General features: G+C 42.8%; 2 long non-coding RNA genes across 3 annotated transcripts in view; one reads left to right on the forward strand and one right to left on the reverse strand.

Annotated features, from left to right (window-relative positions):
• Positions 1–18,142, reverse strand: part of LOC127083488 (uncharacterized) — a 114,699-nt gene that overhangs the window by 80,080 nt on the left and 16,477 nt on the right. The gene's annotated exons all lie outside the window — the stretch shown is intronic.
• Positions 1–18,142, forward strand: part of LOC127083493 (uncharacterized) — a 108,645-nt gene that overhangs the window by 60,901 nt on the left and 29,602 nt on the right. The window lies entirely within an intron of this gene.

Genomic DNA, 18,142 nt, shown 5'->3' on the forward strand with positions numbered 1-18,142 from the left:
TTCTCTTCTTGAATGATTACTTTCCAAAAATAGTTCCTATTCATTTGAATTTGGAGTTAACGTCTCTTTCTGTATTAGGAAGTCCATTTCCATAACTTTATTTGAAGTTAACGTTACTCTTCCTTATTTAGCAATTCCATAATCAGAGTCTTCGTGTTTCGGAATCTTGCTATCTAACTTCTGATGTTGATCTCTTTTGAGTTCTAATGATTTCTTCAGATAGCGCTGAGAACTTCTGGAGTTTGACATACCGTTGTTCAGAGTCAGAACTTCTAGAGCGTACTTCTTGTTCAGATGCTTCTGATATTTTGCTGTTTTGCTCAGAGTTAGACTTTCTTGAACGTGTTTCTACTTCAGATGCTTCTGGTCTTCTGATAATTTGTATCTGATATGATTCTGTATCTGATGATTTCTTCCTTCTTTCCTTAGAACCCTACACACTTAGAAACTTTTCGTTAGGGTGCCATTTTTGGTTTCATCCTTTGTTATCATCAAAATCATGGAATCTGTTGTAGAACAATTTTTGTTCTTACAATCTTCCCATTTTTGATGATGACAAAACAAACTTAATTAGCAGATGAAACATAAACAATATCAGATCAGATAGACAAGAGCTCCCCCTGAGATAGGCTAGGGAGTTCAGAAGTTCTTACCAGAGCTTCCAAGCAATGAGGTTTCTTGATACCTTCTGCAATTTCTTAAGTCTAGTGTTAGATAAATTTATTTTTAAGAAAAATACGTTGCAGAGTGCTTAGGTATTTAGACAGTATTTTCATCAGAGCTATTAATGACTTCTCCCCCTTTTTGTCAGAATCAAAAAGACATAGCAAAAAATAATAATAATTCAAGAGAAAAACATTGTATTCAGATAAAAAGCAACAGAGGCAAAAAGGAACAAGTAAACATCAGAAACAAGGAAGGCAAAAACAACAAGCAAACAAAATCCTAAGTGCCTAGGGGTTGGGAGGCGGAGGCATTCTCTGAAGCAATAGAGCCAGCATGTTCTGAATGTTGTCATTGACAGAGTCTTGTTTATCCATTCTGGCACGGAGTTCCTGCTGATCTTTCTTAAGTTCTTCCAGCGTCTGGAGAACCATAGGAACAACAGATGAGGACTCCCCCTGAGTCAGAGCCTGCTGTGCTTCAGCAGCGGCCTTTGCTTCAGCTTCGGCAGCAGCTTGTGCCTCAGCTTCGGCAGCAGCAGCAGCATCAGCCAGAGCTTTAGCTTCAGCTTCCTTTGCCCTTTCTTTCTCTAGCCTTCTATCTTCTTCTTCAGCTTCCTTTGCCAATCTCTCTTCCTCTAGCCTTCTGGCTTCAGCTTCTCTTGCAAGTCTTTCCTGGAGTCTTGCCTCAGCATCTCTGATGTAGCCATTTCTGACTTGTTCAGAGATGTTCTTCAGTCTAAAAGCCTCAGAGGTCATCCAGCCAATGACTCTGTTCCAGTGTGTCCTTACAGATTCAGGATCATCACTGACTTCAGAGTTAATGGTTAGAGACTTGAACTTTTGTACTGAAGCCCCTGCGACCAGCATTATGGCTTCCTCAAGGGTAGGTACAGAAAGGTTAGGTTCAGAGGTTTGAGGTGAAGAGGTTGGAGGGCTGAGATTTAATGTTAGAGGTTCAGGTTCAGCTTCAGGTTCAACTTCAGGTTCAGGTTCAGGTTCAGCAGAGGTGTTTGGAGGGGTGATATCAGAGGTGTGGAGGTCAGAGGGTTGAGTTTCAAAAGGTTGGTCTTCAGAAGGTATGTTGGTTGTTTGTTCTGGGGGAGGTGAAGTTGCTTCAGATTGTGTTGGTTGTTGTGAAGCAAGGTTTTGAGCCTGAATTTGGGCTAAGGTTGGAGAGTTAGGGTCAGAGTATTCTTGGTCAGAGGAGAGGTCAAGGTATGGGGGTGATTCTGGGGCTGAAGATGATGAAGAGGAAGTGGTTTGGTTCATTTCTTCAGAACGTGGTAAAGATGTTTGGGCAAGATTAATTTGAGGTGGAGGTAGTGAGGTTCTGGTTGTAGAAGGTGGGGTTTCAGAGGTTGTGTATATGGGTGGTGTTGGGAGAGGATTAGAAGAAGCCATAAGTTGTTCAGAGGGAATAGAGGGAGCAGACGTACCAGTAGTTTCTTGCAGAGGCGCTGGAGATCTGGTTCCAGAAGTTTCTCCTATTCTTGCTCTCTTTGCCTTTGAAGACTTATTCTTAGAGGGACCTCTTTTGAATCTGACAAAGTCTTCTTCTGACTCTAGACTCTCATCCAGTCTGAAGTCAGAGATGTCGACTCCTTCATCCTTCAGACGCTGCATGTAGTGGAGGATTGCATCTACAGGTTCATTCTTGAAGAACCTTGCAAGACCATGGGGTAGCTTCCTCTGATCTTTCAAGGCATCCCAGGAGGTATCCATAGTGGGTCTGACTTGAATCTTCTTCAGAATTCCCATACTCTTGAGATTTCTGGCGTTCAAAGGTCTTCCAGTATCTATCGCCAGATCTTCCATCAGCCTGTTCTTCTCCAGATGATCTACCAACCCATTCTCAATGAAAACATCAGATATAAGCCTTCCCAGAGGGATGTAGGATCTGGGTTTCATGTTGTTTCTTGTCTCCCTTACAGAGTCTCTGAGATATCTGAAGAGAAGTGCAGGAAGGCAGAGCTTTACACCCTTGTGAATGCAATAAAGAATGCACTTCTGATCTGCATTGATGTAGTCAGAGGAGTTTGATGCTGGGCGATGATGAATGGTTCCCAGAATGATCTTGAGCCATACTCTGAGGTTCTGATGAAGCTCTTTGTTCTTTGAAGGATTTCCTTCAGTGTTGAGTTTGAAGATGGTTGGATTGATTACTTCAGCAATGCGCTTTGACCTAGGGTTGATGTTGTAAATCCTTTTTCTCTAGTTTTCTCCATGTTTAGTAAAGAAGCAATTGACTTTTCAGTAATCACTATCTTTACCCCTAATACGAAGGAGACGATGAAGTGGTCATCAGCATCAGCAAATCTCCAGAATTCTTTGATGAGATTTGGGTAAACAGGGCCATAAAGCCTTTGGAAGTAGTTTTCCCACCCTTGTATACGGAGTTCTTCAGTAAGATCTACTCCATTTCTCCTCATGTTGTCGAAGTCCACCAGTGTTTCACATAACACATCCAGTCCCTCAAAGGGAGTTGCTAGGTTAATGTGAGGTTGACGATCAAGAATATGGGGTTCCTTGTACACTGGAGTAATGGAAACGCCTGTAACAGTTGGAGTTGGAATGCTTGAACTTTGGGCAGTGGTGTTGGATTCCATTTGCTGAGAAAAGTTGAAAACTTGTTGTTGTTGAGCATCCATAGTTGATGAAGATGAAGGTGAAGATGAAGAGTTTGTAGAAATGCTTCAGAGAGGGTTTGAGAGTGAGTGAGAGTGATAAGTGTGTGAAATGTGAGAAAAGTGTTTAAATACCCTAAACGAAAAACACATGCAAAACGACACACTATTCAGCGTTAGCACAAAGCACAAGTTAGCACGCTTGGAGGAAAAATGATTAAGGCTCATTAATGAATGTCTAATCCCAACAGTATGCACACTGCTCGAGGAGATCTTAAACATTTTTCTTCTGGACAACTGTCTAGAAGTTCTAGGGTTAGACGCTAAGTGCTCCACGTGTTGATGTATCTGATCTTCAGGAATGCCAAAGGATTGGTTCCTGGAGATTTCTAACTCAGATATCTTCTTAACTGGTAGAAGTATCAGAGTCAGAGGCAGAAACACATTTGTTTATGTCAGAGTCTCATTTTACATCTTCAGAGCCACACTTCATTCAGGGCAATTTCGAATGTTCAGATTTTCTAAGATAAAAAGAAATCTATCTTCAGCTAGAGGCTTAGTAAAGATATCTGCCCATTGATGATCTGTATCAATGAACTTCAATGTTACTATCCCTTTCTGAACATAGTCTCTGATAAAATGATGTTTTATTTCAATGTGTTTAGCTCTGGAATGTAGAATGGGATTCTTACTTAGACAAATGGCAGCAGTATTATCACAGAAGATAGGAATGTTACTCTCAAAGATTTGCAGATCTTCTAACTGATGCTTCATCCAGAGCATCTGAGTTGTGCACAGTGATGCTGAGATATATTCTGCTTCTGCAGTTGATAGAGCGATAGTTGACTGTCTTTTGCTAGCCCAAGATATTAGATTGTTTCCCAGAAGCTGGCAATTTCCAGATGTGCTTTTTCGTTCTAGTCTATCTCCTGCATAATCTGCATCACAGTAACCAGAAAGTCTATACTCTGATGTTTTCTTATACATCAGGCCCAGGTTAGGAGTTCCTTTCAGATACTTGAGAATTCTCTTAACTGCTGTTAAATGAGATTCTCTAGGATCTGATTGGAATCTGGCACAGAGACAGACACTAAAGAGAATATCAGGACGAGTAGCAGTCAGATAGAGAAGAGAGCCTATCATACCTCGATAGAGCTTCTGACAAACCTTTGCGCTTACTTCTTCCTTTTCAAGAATGCATGTTGGATGCATTGGAGTTTTTGCAGAGTTGCAGTCAGCCATGTCAAATTTCTTCAGAACATCTTTAATATATTTGCTTTGATGAACATATGTAACTTCTGAAGTTTGGTTAATTTGAATTCCCAGAAAGAACTTTAGTTCTTGCATTAAGCTCATTTCAAATTCTGCCTGCATTAACTTAGAGAATTCTTGACAAACAGAGGCGTTAACTGAACCAAAAATAATATCATCAACGTATATCTGGCATATCATGAGATCATTGTTAAGTTTCTTACAGAAAAGTGTGGAGTCAACTTTCCCTCTGATAAAATTGTGTTCCAGAAGAAAATTGCTTAAACGTTCATACCAAGTGTCGCATCACGCGAAAAACCGGCGGGAAAACAAGAACAACAGAGCCGCCACCGTGCGTTATTTATCCCAAAAGAGGGAAAGGAAACGCTCAGAGTAAACCTGGAAAGAGCATGGTCTCGCGACCAAAGAGAATGGGATCGGGAGTCGGTTATGCGAAGGGAAGGTATCAGCACCCCTACGCATCCGTCGTACTCGACGGGATCCACGCACAATAGGAAGGGAAAATGGTTGCTAAAACACTACTCACACATACACTGGCTGAAGGAGACACAAGAAAACAGACTGAAACTGACTCGGCAGGATATCGCATCCTGGGCCTACTTAGTCTATCAAGCGTAGACATCAGAGTCAAAGTAGTTCGGACTGGGGAAACGACACATGCTCGCTAGGATATCGCATCCTATGCATACGTATCTCCTTTGGACGAAGGAGAATCAGAGCATCCGTAGCTCGGCTGACGCGCACACAAACAAACACAGGCAAGGGTAAACATGGAGCCTGAATGCCAATCACTGGGCTTACATCAGCATCCGAACCAAAACGCACACAAGGAGGCAAACGTGGAGCCTGAATGCCAATCACTGGGCTTACATCAGCATCCGAACCAAAACGCACACAAGGAGAAGGGTCTCGATTGCAACCAGGGCAAGAGAAAGGGGAGGTCTCAATCGCAACGAGGGCGAGAGAGAAGAATTAGTGTTAGTTGTTAGTCAAACTCGATAAGACATCGCATCTCGTGCCTACGTATCTCATCTGGACATGAGAATCAGAGTTGCCGTAGTTCGGCTAAACTATTCCTGTTGGTTTGTGTTTTTTAGATGGATAACGTCACTACGCAATCTACCTGATGCTCGACCTTTGGAGACTTACTCACCTGTAGTAGAAGGAGTTGACATATCCTTAAGAGGGGATAATGTTTGTTTGTGTTTTAGGAAAGCTCAAGCAAGAAAGGAAGTCCTATACGAAGGAACCGTGCTACCTTAATTGTCATGCAAACGAGACTACGCGGAGTCTAGCAAACCTAGGGGATACAATCACACCACACAAACATATACAGCATGAAATAAACACACCAACAAAGGGCTCAAACATCAGGGTTAGGCTTTAGTCGAGGGGTCATATCAACCTCAACAAACAAGCCTCTGTATCGGGGTCAGGTTAGCTCTTAACCTTGCCATTGAGGGGCTAAGGTGAAGCCGATGAAAGGTGATGAGGGGTGTGCCTCATTGCTTCTATCTCAAGTCAGAGAGAGCATCAGACAAGGGAGCGTGGGTCCAGAATGGGGGGACCCTTCTACGCTCAGGACATAGACTCGACTGTACAATGTACAAGATCTTGGGCTTGGATCTCAATGCTACAACCATGTAATGGGAGCAAGGAGAAGACTCACAGAATAGTGGGGGATAGATTGCTTATCCCTACCTTCCACCAATTGCCTCTTTTAGAGGACTTTCACCTGCTTGGCACGAAAAATAAACAACCACAATCATTGCCTCTTAAGGAGGACTTCAGACAGTTTGCCCGGTCAAATAACAGACCGGGTCTCCAGACTACATGAAGTTAGGAATTTATACCTCAATGCAAGTTGCTTAAGCAAAGCAAAGCAAAAGTTCACAAGGAACTGAGCAACTAAGTGTACCTGTACAAAAGTCAAACAAAATCAGCATCCCATTCATAATCAGACAACAATATAATGATTAATTAACAATCCCAATGATGTGCATAGCACAAGTCCATGTGGACCAACATCCTACAAAACAGCCACATTAGTTTACAAGTCAAGTAAGATAATCCCAAATGTGAAACATTTCCTTTAATCATTAACTTCTTAACCTGAAAAGCCAAAAACAAGTTCAAATGTAAGTGACAAGACCTCTAGGACAAGCCTAGGGTCCAAAAGAAGGAAAAATCCTAAAACAGCAACCAATTCATGATCAAAGTCAAGATATTTCGAATACTAAGGGATCCCAATTGGTCCCATATCCAAACTATACACCTATTTCAATTTATACGACATGTAAGGCAAAGTGAGCAATGTTAAACCACATATGAGCAATCAGCAAGATCACATCACAAAAAATACCAAAACAGCATGGAAAATTCCACAAAAATTATATCCTAAACAGAGGACATTCAACAAGCTACATGTCAATTTTCATACAATTTGGCCTAGTGGAACTATGGGAATTAATTCAACTTGACAAGGCATGCAAAAACACAATCAAATGAAGCTACAAAATGTACATTAACTTCAATTCAATGGTAAACAATGACATTACATGGGAAATTAGTAGGACCAAAGCCAAATGAAAGCTACACATGTCAGGAACTATTCTACCAAATTTCATGGTCATATCATTCATCATGCTCATTCTATGCACAAAATAAGGCAAACTAGTTCAAAGGAAGCACTAAGCCTACAAACAGAATTATTGCATTCAAACCCACATCAACACAATCCCAAAAATTCTCAAATAAATTACACCTAAACAGGGGATAATCAAGGGATGGCACACCAAATTTCAGCTTAATTGGGCAAATGGAACCATGTCAATGAAAATTAACAAAAACAGACGCAATCATAGGCTCCAAATCACAACATCAACACGTTCTTCCACTTCAAAAATTCATAACTCAATGAAAACAAAAAAGAAATGGATGAGACCAAAACAGGGAGGTCCTAACATGTGTCTTCTACAAGCATATCAAATTTCATGATCATACAGTGCCATATGAGCATTTCACAATGAATCTACCAATCTATGTCACACAAGCTTGCAAATTCAATCATCAGAAATGAAAAATCATGATCAATTAGAAAACACAATGAACAATTCCACAAAAATTCACAGAGGATCCTAACATGTCAATGAGCATCCATACCAAATTTCAATCAATTCTAACAAGTATAGGTCATGCAAAAAATTCCAACAAATTGGCATCATGAGGTGTGACACAAATTGTCACACCTAAGTTCAAAAAAATGTAACTCAATGACCAGGTATCAAAAATGCATGAAATTTATATGGAAATAAACCTCAACCAGTCAACAATCATCACAAAAATTTCCAATCATTTATTTTACATTATGAGAATTTCATGATCAAATTAGTCTAAGGTATCAAAATATACACATGTGGAAGAAACCCTAGGTCAAATGAAAAATATTCCATGCACAACTTTGACCAATAGGTCAAAAATCATCTACACTCAATGACAAAGTCAACAAAATTATTTTCACAATTTTCTGATTTTTCTATATTTTTCTATGAATTTTCTAAGGTGCTAAAGTATTTTTTAAGAATTAAAATGAATTAATTTAAATTCAGAATGGCAAAAGTGTAATTATTGGGCGCGGGGGAGGGAAACTCCCAATTCGAATTTTCAAACCAGTTTACGGATCAAACGCGCATATTATCATCATCTTCAACAATAAATTTCCAGCAAATATGAACAAGGCTCAAGAACACGCATTCTCTAAATCCTAACCAAAATGAACAAACCTATAGTCGTTGGAACCGTTACAACATGTAGATTACGAATATCAACTCCAATTAACCTAACAATCACTAAATCATGCAAATCGATCGATCTAGGGTTTTAGATTCAAACTTCGAGTCGCGATTTCTTGCGCTACAGTTGATCATTTTCAATTCTAAAAGTAGCATGATGATCTACGTAACCTATTCTACCACACGCACACAATCATTCAACGAAGCATGCGATTCGAATTTTGGACGAACCTGCTATGGCAGTGGTATAATCGGTGGAATTGGCGCGCGTTTGGATGAAACAGAAGCAGTGCAAGCTCGTGGCAGCAGTATGTGATGCTCAGGTTTGATCAACTTTGCTCCAATCGTTCAAAATCAACAATCACCATTGAAGAAGCTTGGATGTACAGTTGGGAACGGCGCGGCAATGGAGGTTCTCGTGCATAACAGATGGAGCAATGGCCAATGTGAGATCGCTGCAAAAAGAAAATTGCCAATTGATCCAAGATTGATGGAGTTTCGAGGATTTTGGTTTTTGTGGATTCTTGAAGATTTTGAGAGAATATTGATGATTTTGATCTGAATTTTTGGTGCAATGAATATTCTGTTATGTTTATGGAGTAATTAGGCTTTTATATGTCAGCTTAATCCACAATTAACCAAGGTAATTAACCAAATGGCATTGTAAGCAAAATGCATTTTCACTCAAAAATGGCCAAAACACCCTTCCTCTAAATCAGTCCATATGCCAGCTCAATTTTGGTTCCAACAAGTCTAAAATACCATGTGTAATGTGTAGAAACAAGTTTCATTTCAATTGGCCAAATATTTTGCAATTTCACCCTTTGATGGCATAATGTCCAATTTCAACCATTGCACTTTCCAAACCAAAACTCAATTTGCAAAGCCTAGCCATGAAATGAGGATTCAAACACACTCCAAATGTCATTCCTGAGGTGTTACAAAAGGTCCCATCTCAAAATTCCAAATATTTTGACATTTGGACAATTTTGCCCCTGATCCAATTTAACAGTCCAGTTGAAAAGTGACTTTTTGCATTGGCCATTTTTGGAAAAAACCAATGATGCACCCTTGAAGTACATGTCAAATGGAGTTTGTGCATATAAAGAACTTGCAATTTGGACAAACCATGTGGTAGTTATGGCCTCCTGATTACGGGTCTTTTCTGAAATTCACTGAGCCATATTTTGCAAACCACACATTGGATTTTTGAGTTCTTGGACTTTTTGGAATGGTGAGAACAAGATCTTCAACTTTCATGTTGGACAAATTTTGATTTGAAGCTTTTATGATGAAGTTATCTTGAGGAGAAAAAGTTTCCATTTTGGGCAGCTGAGATTACAGGTCCACTTGCCATTTTTGGAAACTTTCTGTCTGACCTCCAAATCTTCAACCTTGGTCTTTGGCATGTCAAATGAGACTTATATGGACATGAATGAGGCCTTTCAAACCATTTCCCACCTTCCAATCCGTAAAATCGGGCACAGTTGACCACAGTTGACCACAGTTGACTTTCTAGGGTTTCTGGTTGATTGAACAATGACTGTTGACTTCTGAGCATCCAACCTTTGGCCAAACCACTTCAAAATGATCCTTGGACCATATGAGCTTGAAAAAACCAACCCTAGGGCTTTGTCTCAATGAAAATGGCACTTGCTTGTTTGACTGACTGATTCTCCTGATCAGTTAGACCTGATTCATCAACTGAGCTTGCACTTGGGCAAATGGACAATGCAATGTTATGCAGTGGACATTGTTAATGCTATGACCTAATATGAAATGAATGTACAAAATGGTAGGGTGCAAATTTGAGGTGCTACAGCTGCCCCTATTCAATCAACTGGGAACCCGAATGGATGAGAGCAACGGCTGTCAGACTTTCAGGGTAAACAGGGATTGAATACCAAGTACCGTAGAAATTTGCACACTGCTGGGATTTGTCTTGTTTTCTTCTTTTTCTGCTTCAGAGGTACAACCACATCCAGACATCGACACACGATGACTGGGATCAGAAATCTCAACTAGATGCCAGCGGACAACTAGGAAAAACTCAACGTTTACCAAGACCAACGGAGAGGTAAATCAACTCTACTGGGGATAACCAGGAAAGGATACAACCATACGTCAGCGGACGTAATGGGAAAAACTCAACGTTTACCAAGACCAACGGAGAGGTAACCAGACATCATATGATGAATGGGAAGAGATATACAACCATACGTCAGCGGACGTAATGGGGAAAAACTCAACGTTTACCAAGACCAACGGAGAGGTAACCAGACATCATAGGATGAATGGGAAGACTCGACCAGACGTCATAGGATGAATGGGAAGAGATATACAACCATACGTCAGCGGACGTAATGGGGAAAAACTCAACGTTTACCAAAACCAACGGAGAGGTAACCAGACATCATAGGATGAATGGGAAGAGATATACAACCATACGTCAGCGGACGTAATGGGGAAAAACTCAACGTTTACCAAGACCAACGGAGAGGTAACCAGACATCATAGGATGAATGGGAAGAGATATACAACCATACGTCAGCGGACGTAATGGGGAAAAACTCAACGTTTACCAAGACCAACGGAGAGGTAACCAGACATCATAGGATGAATGGGAAGAGATATACAACCATACGTCAGCGGACGTAATGGGGAAAAACTCAACGTTTACCAAAACCAACGGAGAGGTAACCAAACATCATAGGATGAATGGGAAGAGATATACAACCATACGTCAGCGGACGTAATGGGGAAAAACTCAACGTTTACCAAGACCAACGGAGAGGTAACCAGACATCATAGGATGAATGGGAAGACTCGACCAGACGTCATAGGACGAAAGGGAGAAGCTCGACGTTTATCGACACCAACGGAGAAGGAGAAAACTCAGCCAAGACGTCATAGGACGAAAGGGAGACTCAATGTTTATCGACACCAACGGAGAAGGAGGAAACTCAACCAGACGTCATAGGACGAAAGGGAGACTCAACGTTTATCGACACCAACGGAGAAGGAGAAAACTCAGCCAGACGTCATAGGACGAAAGGGAGAAGGAGAAAGCCACTTCACGAGGGAAAGGCACCACAACCGGAAACCGAATAGGACGTCTACTGGGAATTCTGGTTGGGAAGTCAACCAGACATTAATGAATGACTGGGAATGGGGTATACAATCAGACGTTCATGGACGAATGAGAAAAACACAACGTTTATCGAAACCAACGGGGAGGTAAATCCACTTGGGGAAAGGTACAACTAGGCATCATAGGACGACTAGGAAAAACTCGACGTTTATCGACACCAACGGAGAGGAGGAAACTCTGAGGGGAATCATCTGGCATTACCAAATGACCTGCGGGGAATAAGCAACCAGACGTCATAGGACGTACAGGAAAAACTCGACGTTTATCGACACCAACGGAGAGGAGAAAACTTCTGGGGACGACCCTGTGGGGAAAGATATCAACTATACGCCAACGGACGCGTAGGAAAAACTCGACGTTTATCGACACCAACGGAGAGGAGGAAACTTCACTAGGGAAGAGTGAACACAACCAAATCATCAACGGATAATTGGGAAAAACTCGACGTTTATCGACACCAACGGAGAGGAGGAAACTTCACTAGGGAAGGGACGACGTTATGAACATCGAAAGATGATGTTTACAGACACCAAAGAATACCAGACACTACGCATGACTGGGAAAGCACCGAAAGATGGTGTTTACCGACACCAAAGAAACAACACACGCGGGTGCTGACAGGACGACATCTACACATGTCAAGGCAAGGCTACACACTTGCAGGGGATCTCACTGGGGATCAAGGTCACGACAGCGAGCCAACAGGAAGGAACACCAAGGATATCGGGTTGTAGGTGTGAAACAGGTGACCGACCAAACGTGAATTGGTTTGTGTTCCAAAACACTCAACATCCTGAAGAGGGCTAGAAAAGCAGTCTGGTTAGAGGATGGACATTCGATTCCATAGGGAATACGAATCTTACTCGACTGGGGAGGACGACTTCGACCCAAGAGCGCATGAGACATATCATCTATAGCCGTCAAAACGTAGATAACAGACTCGCAGGGAAGATTATCCATAACCGGATTGGTTGTTAAATGGATAAATCAACCGACATCATCCTGAAGAGAGCAAAGGCAAACTTGTTAAAGGACGGATATTCGATTCCACAAGGAATACGAATCTTACTCTGCTGGAGAAAACAATCAAAAGACTGACCAGAGAGCGCATGAGACATATTATCTATTGCCATCAAAACGTAGATAATATACTCGCATGGAAGATTATCCATAACCGGGTTGTAGGTTGTTAGATGGATAAACGACCGAAAAGAAAGGCATCGGGTACCAGGACCAGGTATGCAAAAGATGATCAATCAAAAGAGGATAAAGTTGCTAACTCGGAGCAAATATCCTAAAGGAAGGAGAGACCCACTGGGGACAATACTGCTTGATCAAGGCAAGTATCCAGAGGGGAAAAGAATATCAATACCGCAAACTGGATACTGATAACCGCAAAGAGGGGATTACATCTACCGGTTGGTAGGCAGAAAACCACGGAAAAGTAACCAGTCATCGATAAGATGAGCACACAGGGTTAGCTCCACCAAGGGGATGAAAGTGGGATTTTACAACTACCGATTTGTAGGTAGAAAACCACAAAGATAGGACTTACAACTACCGGGTTGTAGGTAGAAGCCAACCGACAGAATGAACCACAAAGGTTACCTCTGTGAGGGGATGAAAGTGGGATTTTACAACTACCGGCTAGTGGGTAGAAAACCACAAAGATAGGACTTACAACTACCGGCTTGCAGGTAGAGGCCCCAAATTCCGCTGAGGATAAGATGAATGAGTGCCGGTTAGTGAGCAACTATCCATTTATGCCCCAGGGAAAAACAGGAGACAGCCACAAGGAAGTCAATTCGGGATCGATCCAAAAAGGCAAACTGAACCAAGACATCCTAATGAGGAAAGAACTCACTAGGGAAAACCCATCCCGTGAGGGAGGGAACGGAAGCAACCGTCATCCACGAGGATGTATCTCAGTGGGGAGCGCGGAAAGGATTGACACTTTCTGCTTAAGGGGCATACTCTACATGGAGAGATCAGACACCCCCACATCTGCTAAGGAAAAAGATCCAAGCTGGCAAGATGCTACCAATTGGGGAGTAACAAAGATGGGGATACCCCCTCACTTACGGGGTCACTTGTTGGGAAAACACCTCTCTCAACCCTGCTGGGGAACCCAATTCTGAAATCGATCCAAGCGATGCTAAACTCTTTCCAACAACCCATTCTTGGTCAATTCACCACGGCCTCGGGCTAATGGATATGCTTGCAATGCAGATGCATGAGTTTTTTTTTTAGTGTAATGCCCCATGATTATGGAAAGGCTACGCACTAATGATGCAATATGCTATGTTTATCTACATGATGAATGCATAAACACGCGTCCCCTCCAGAGACAACATCGGGGAACTCCAGGGACTGTGCTGAGGATCTCATTGCCACGTCAATTTCCACCCTGCCGGGGAAAGACAATCTTCACTGGGGATGAACTCCATCGAACCCGAACTGCTTGGCGATTACCCTGCTAGGGGAGTCAACCCATGCTTGTCTCTACTGGGGATGATTCCACCGGACTCGGTCCGCTTGGGAACCTTGCTGGGGGAAAACCGACAACACAACTTCTGCTGGGAAGACAGCTTCAGACTTGGAAAACAATCATAACTCCGCTGGGGATATGGTAACCTTCAGGCCTGCTAAGGAGGCACTGATCTCGAATCTGCTGGGGAGATGACACTCTCAAACCCATTGGGGAACTACGGCCTATCGGACACGGGCCGCCCTTCGATTCGTCGAACACTGGTGTTCATCATCCTACCACAGTGTTGACTTTCCGCTTTTGAGAACTCCCAGACTCATCTGGACTTTTCTGATCCATCACCTTGTATTCCTGAATCCTCCGTACTTCACAGGGATCGAACTCCTGGGATTCATACAAACTTTCCAGTCCTTAGACTTTGAAGAGTCTTCTTGATTAGCTTTCCAGGATCGTCGCCACAACTCTGTCACGGGCTTTTCACCGTTCGTCTGTCCATTGCCCCTGATTGGACTCTGTGGGGATCTTTTGTCAACAGGCTTCATATCACTACTTGCCAGCGAATGAAGATACCTAACAGCACCTGCACAAGAGATTGTTAGATAAAATCGTGCCCCAGGTGTGCCAACACTTCAACATCTTGGTCACTCAAACTTCCGAATAAGATTTCCAGATTTCAATCTTATAAGCATGCATCGGAAGGGACCTCTATGTTTCAAAAATTGCAAATATTCTTATCAAAATAAACGGATGTTTTCGTAATCAAAGCGGTAATGAAAACAAAAACAAAACTATTTGACTGAACACACACTTTATTGACTGAAACAAAAAATGGCTCAGAACTGAGCAATACACCGGAAGCAAACCCTGGAAAGAGGTGATTGCGTACAAAGGAAAAAAAATCTACCCTAATGGCAATGTGAAACCATGATCTCATCGGGTTCCAACTCGGTTATACCTCATATGTCCTCAAGACTTTCCGCACTTTCTGTCTTCTGAACAAGACGCTTCCAATCGGTCTCTGTCGGAGATTAGCCGAGTCATCTAAAGCTCAAACGATCATGCTAGACGCAGTTGTTCGTTTCAATCCCTCTTTTGCCTGGACCGCCCTTTCGGGTTTCAGTCCACCGGGATACCCTTTTTTGCCCAAGTCGCCCTTGTGGGGTTTTCGACTTGCCGGGTGTACAGTTTTTTCATTATCCCTAACTTTTGCCCGAACCTTTTCTCCTTTTTCTGGGTTCGCCGGGATGCCCTTTTTTGCCTGGACTCTTGCATTCTTTTTGTCCAGCGGGTCTTTCTTTTTTTTCACGAAGTATCTTCTAACTGCGTCCGCATTCACAGGGAATGGAAAATCTTCATCATTCGTGGTCATCAACAACAAGGCTCTGTCAGAGGAGACCTTTTTGACCACGAACGGACATTCATAACTGTTTATCCACTTGTCCCACGATCGTCTTGAGGAGGAAGGATCCTTTTCAACACCACATCTCTTCCATGCTACCCACGAGGTCCCACTTCTCGGTTAACAACATGCTTCATTTATTGGGTACAACTGCCCCATGACAAGTAACTGTCGAACTCTTTTCTCAATCAGGCTCAACGCGTCATACCGAGTCCTCATCCACTCGCCCTTTTCTAACTTCTCATCCATCTGGACTCTCCACAATGAGATCTAGCCTCCAGCAAGCAATATCACTTCCATCCCATACCGAATGAGGAAGGCGTTGCCCCAGTAGATGCACGTATCGAAGTACGACACTCAGGATAACAACTTCGTACTCAGCCACCATTGTTGGTGCTTTCAACTGTTATCGGGGAAGCACTATCTCATTCACTTTAAACTCTCCCCGTCAGACATCAGAATCCGTTCGGATTCAGGGTCAGGCCCCTCCTCCGGGATCGGTCACTCTCAATCTTTCGATTTGAGTACCTCGAGATGTCCTCATCAGGGACTTCGAACTTCCTTGGTTGAGAATCATCGATGGGTTGTTAGGCGAGATAACCATACAATACCCTCCTCTTGATTGCTTTCTGGGAGGTATACCGAATATCGTATTCAGTCGACACCATTTGCCCTCTCGCAACCCGTCCGTTCAACGCTATCTCCTCAAGCACATACTTGATCAGATCCATTTTGGACATCCACAAGGTGGTATGAACCAGCATACTGTCTCAGTCGGCGAACAGCCTATGCCAAAGTACATCAAGTTTTCTCGAGCAGTGAGTGTATTGTTTCACAGTCGATAAACTTTTTGCTTAGGTAAATTGCATGCTCTTTTCGACAAGACTATTCATGCTGACCCAATACACACCTAATAGACCCCTTGAGGGCTGTCAAGTACCAGATTGACAGTTGTTTCTTCCAAGGAAGGCATCAGAATCAGAGGTTCCTGCTACTCATTTTCCTTTCCATGCCCCTTGGCAGTCACCATTCCACCTGACCATTTGATTTCTTTTCTTTTTCGGTTCAGGCGTTTCTTGTATTGTTTTTTTCTTTTCTTTTTTTCTTGCAGGAAAAACCTCGATTCCTCTTTCATTCACAACATGCCTCGGCAGCTTGCTGGACAGCACTCCATAAGTGCACTGACTTAGACTCAACAGTATGAGTTATCTCCACCGGTCAAACAGCTTGATCAAGTCCACCGGGTGCCCCTCTTCTGCTTGGGACTTTGTCATCATGTCATCAACATGGCATTCGCTTTCACGATGAGTCATATCATGAAACAAAGTCACCGTAGCCCTTTGATCCGTGGCACCGGCCTTCTTCTTCACTAGAGGATAGTCTTCTCTCGATGGTAGCTCGTGCCCCACAACATGGGTATTCCACCCTGGTGTACCTTGATGCAACCAGGTGAAGATATCAACCTGCTCTTTCAACAGGGCTACCATTCTGTTCTTGACTTGCCTCGGAAGCGGCTTCAACTTTCATTTCCCTTCTGAACTCGGCGGTACTCGGGATGACAATCTTGAATCACTCCTTGTGCGGTTGAATCACCTTCTCCTCTTGTTTCAACAACTTGGCCAATTCCAGCAGATCACAAACTTCTTCGCCTTCTTCTTTGGCATGATAGCTTGGATTGTCGAAGTCATATAGAGGTGTAACCAAATTGTTATCGATGAGATCAGGAGGGTGGTCGCTTTTGTGGATGGAACGAGACAAGTTCAAAAGGGAAAAAATGAAAACAAACATTGCCATTTTTATTTGTTTTTAAACTGTAAAAATGAATGAAAAACAGGGAACACCGCTTTTAATTGAAAAACATCCATTTATTTATGATGCAAAATGTTGCAAAATGAAACATGAGGTGGCCTTTACAATGGACCAGTACGTTTCGGGCAAAACGTATGGCTTTCATGCAAACAAAATTAAAACATAGAAATACTACACTTCCGGATGAGCGACAATGATGCTTTTGGAGGCCTTCCAATCGCCTGGTACGCACGACTTTATCCACAGCTCGAGCTCGCGGTCGCGGTCGATCTCTTCACTTACTGAACAAGCATGATCAGAATTCAGCATTCCTGCACTGACGAAGATGTACGGTGGACGACGTCCTCTGTTTGGTCTAGACGACTCTTGATCTGGATAACCAATCCCGAACATGTCTGCCTTCACCACTATGTCAATGATCCTTCCCCAGCCTCGGGCCTCTTTGTTCTTCACCACCTCTAGAGCTTGTTTATAGGAAGAAATGGACAGCTTCCTCTCTTTCTCAACAACAAGAGCGCTCTCCACCTGTACGGTTTCGATTGCTTGACTGGGCGTTTCAAGTATTTCACTATCCATTTCCACTTCTTTCATCTTCCGGGTCGTATCTCCCATCAATGTACACCCCCCTGTGGCAACGGCCGCACAACAATTATCAACAACAGGGAAAGCTCCATCCTGCATCAGAGGTTTTGAGACCGCAGGCATCAGACCCTTTAACTGATCTTCCTCAGTCACCTCCATTCCTTTCTTGACTTTTTTCACCATCTTCATCTTTGCAGGACCCTGCCTGGGTACAGGATTGACATCCCCATCCATGATCTGTGCCAAGCTGATGATCTTGGAGTCCACCATATCCTGGACAACATGCTTGAAAGCCCTACAACCCTCAATGTTGTGTCCGGGTGCCTCAGAATGGAACTCGCACCTGGCGTTCTCGTCATAG

The sequence above is a fragment of the Lathyrus oleraceus genome, chromosome 5 (genome assembly GCF_024323335.1).
Source record: "Lathyrus oleraceus cultivar Zhongwan6 chromosome 5, CAAS_Psat_ZW6_1.0, whole genome shotgun sequence".
Lineage (NCBI taxonomy): Eukaryota > Viridiplantae > Streptophyta > Magnoliopsida > Fabales > Fabaceae > Lathyrus > Lathyrus oleraceus.